Source organism: Panthera uncia, assembly GCF_023721935.1.
Source record: "Panthera uncia isolate 11264 chromosome B3 unlocalized genomic scaffold, Puncia_PCG_1.0 HiC_scaffold_1, whole genome shotgun sequence".
In the NCBI taxonomy this organism is placed as follows: domain Eukaryota; kingdom Metazoa; phylum Chordata; class Mammalia; order Carnivora; family Felidae; genus Panthera; species Panthera uncia.
The window spans coordinates 62296808-62299979 of NW_026057582.1; the positions used below are offsets into that span (position 1 = coordinate 62296808).

Below are 3172 nucleotides of genomic sequence, written 5' to 3' on the forward strand. Positions count from 1 at the left end.
TCGCAGTTTGTGAGTTTGAGACCCGCATCAGGCTTACTGCTGTCAGTGCAGAGTACTAAGTTAAAAAATTTTACAAATAAAAATTGAAGGTTTGTGGCCACTCTGGTTTGAGCAAGGGTTCTGGCACCATTTTTCCAATAGCATTTGGTCACTTCAAATCTCTGTGTCACATTTCAGTAATTCTCGCAATGTTTCAAATTTTTCATTATTATATTTATTATAGTAATTTGTGATCAGTGATCTTTGATGTTACTATTGTAAATGTTTTGGAGTGCCATGGATCACACTCATATACGATGGCACACTTAAATTAATAAATGTTGTGTGTGTTCTGACTGCTTCAGCAACCAGCCTTCCTCCATCTCTCCCCCTCTCCTCTGTCCTCTACTCCCTGAGACATAACAATATTGAAATTAGGCCAATTAATAACCCTACAAAGGCCTCTAAGGGTTTAAGTGAAGGGGAGAGTCGCACATGTCTTACTTTAAATCAAAAGCTAGAAATGATTAAGCTTAGTGAGGAAGGCATGTCAAAGACCACGATAGGCTGAAAGCTAGGTCTCTTATGCCAGATGGGACAAGTTGTGAGTACAAAGTAAAAGTTCTTGGAAGAAATTAGAAGTGTGACTCCAGTGAACTCACGAATAATAAGACAAAACAGTCTTATTGCTGATACAGAGAAAGTCTGAGTGGTCTAGATAGAAGATCAAACCAGCCACAACATTACCTTCAGCCAAATCTTCAACTCTGTGGAGGCTGAGAGAGGTGAATATATTGCAAAGGAAAAATCTGAAGTGAGAAGAGTTGCTTCATGAAGTTTAAGGAAAGAAGCCATCTCTACAACATCAAAGTGCAGGATGAAGCAGCAAGTTCTCCAGAAGACATAGCTAAGATAATTAATGAAGGTGGCTATACCAAACAATAGATTTTCAATGTAGATGAAATAGCCTTCTATTGGAAGAAGAGTCCAGTTCAGACTTTCATAGCTAAAGAGGAGAAGTCAATGTCTGGATTTAAAGCTTTAAAGGACAGGCTGACTCTCTTGGTAGGGGCTAATGCAGTTGGTGATGTTAAGTTGAAGCCAATGCTTACTTACCATTCTGAAAATCCTGGGGCCCTTGAGAGTTACGCTAAATCTCTTTTGCCCATGTTCTATAAATAACAATAAAGCCTGGTTGACAACACATCTGTTTACAACATGGCTTATTGAATATTTTAAGCCCATTGTTGAGACCTACTGCTCAGAATAATAGATTCCTTTCAAAATGCTACTGCTTATTGACAAGTTACTTGGTCAGCCAAGAGCTCTGATGGAGATGTACGACATTAATGTTGTTTTATGTCTGCTGATACAACATCCATTTTGCAGCCTGTGGATCATTTTGATTTTCAAGTCTTATTATTTAAGAAATACATTCCATCAGGGTACAGCTGCCATAGACAGTGACTCTTCTGATGGATCCGGGTAAAGTAAATTGAAAACCTTCTGGAAGGGATTTACCACTCTGGACACCATTTGTGATTCATGGGAAAAGGTCAAAACATCAACATTAACAGGAATTTGGAAGAGTCGATTCTAACCCTCATGGATAACTTTGAGGGGTTCAAGACTTCAGTGGAAGGAGTAACTGCAGATGTAATCTCATGATACAATGTTAACAAGTGAGGAGTTGTTGCTTGTGGAGGAGCAAAGAAAGCGGTTTCTTGAGGTAGAATCTTCTGTTGAAGATACTGTGAAGACTGTGGAAACAACAACAACCAAGGATTTAGAACTTAGTTGATAAAACAGCAGCAGGGTTTGAGAGAACTCTAATTTTGAAAGAAGTTCTGTGAGTAAAATGCAACCTAGCAGCATTGCATGTTATGGAGAAATCGTTGGAGAGGAAGGGTCAACCAAGTGGCAAACTTCATTATTATATTATTTTAAGAAATTGCCACAGCCAGTGCTTGCTCTGGCAGCACATATACTAAAATCGGAAAGATACAGAGAAGATTAGCATGGCCCCTGCGTAAGGACGACATGCACATTTGTGAAGCATTCCATATTTTTAAGTAGTTTTTGAAAATTAAAAAAAAAAGGAAATTGCCACAGCCACCCCATCCTTCAGCAGTCTGAACAGTCAGCAGTCAGCAGTCACCAACATGGAGGAAAGATCCTCCACCAGCAAAAAGATTAAAACTCGCTGAAAGCTCAGATGATGGTTAGCATTTTTTAGCAAGAAAGTATTTCTTATGTACTTAATTTTTTAAGAAATTATTTATAGATTAAGGTATGTACATTGTTTTTTTAAACATAATGCTATTGCATACTTAGTAGACTACAATGTAGTATAAACCTAACTTTTACTGAAAAACCAAAATATTCATTTGACTCACTTTGTTGTGATATTTGCTTTATTGCAGTGGTCTGGAACTGAACCTACATTATCTCTGAGGTATGCCATAAAGTCTTTTCCAAGCATAAAAAAATAACCTAAAGGCATTTTTAGAAGAGTGATTTTCACTACATAAAAATATAAAACACACCATAAACAAAGTCAAAGACCAATGACAATTGGAAAAATATTTAAATCACATATGGAAAATAAAGGGCTGATATTTATAATATCCAAAGAAATTTTACAAGTCTATAAAAAGATAACTGAACAGAAGTTTAAAGAGACATGAATTGTGTATTTATAAGAGAAAAATTACGAATGCAAATAAAAATACACTTCAATAATTAAAGAAATGTAAATGAAAGCATTTTTTTTGGCCTATTTGATTGGAAAATGTATTTTTTTAATTGACAAAATGTCCAGTAAGTTTTGTTGTAAATGGAGTATAAATTAGTGTATAATTTTAGAAATAAATTGGCAACATTTATTTAAAATGGGAATGTGGCTTCTTTGTGATTCAGAAATTGTATGTTTATAAAATTACAGGTTTACTCCAATAACTGCAAAGGTGTATGTACAAGGTCATTCACTGCAGCACTGTTAATTAAATGAAACACTGGCAACAATCAATAAGGTTAAATAGATTATAGTACATGCATATGATAGGATAGAGTAACAATGCTCTGAACTGATGAGATCTGCAATGGGTAGTTGCTTAATTGAAAACTTTAAAATGGGGAATCATAAAAAATGAGTCATATTTACTTTCAACCTAAAATTTTCACCTAAACTCTC

The 3172-nt window shown here is 35.4% G+C and overlaps 1 non-coding gene across 1 annotated transcript; it reads left to right on the plus strand.

Annotated features, from left to right (window-relative positions):
- Window positions 1-1942: 1942 nt before the first annotated feature.
- LOC125910446 (U6 spliceosomal RNA) lies at window positions 1943-2049 on the plus strand. Its single transcript, XR_007453956.1, has one exon. It is a non-coding gene; the product is annotated as a U6 spliceosomal RNA (small nuclear RNA).
- Window positions 2050-3172: the final 1123 nt, after the last annotated feature.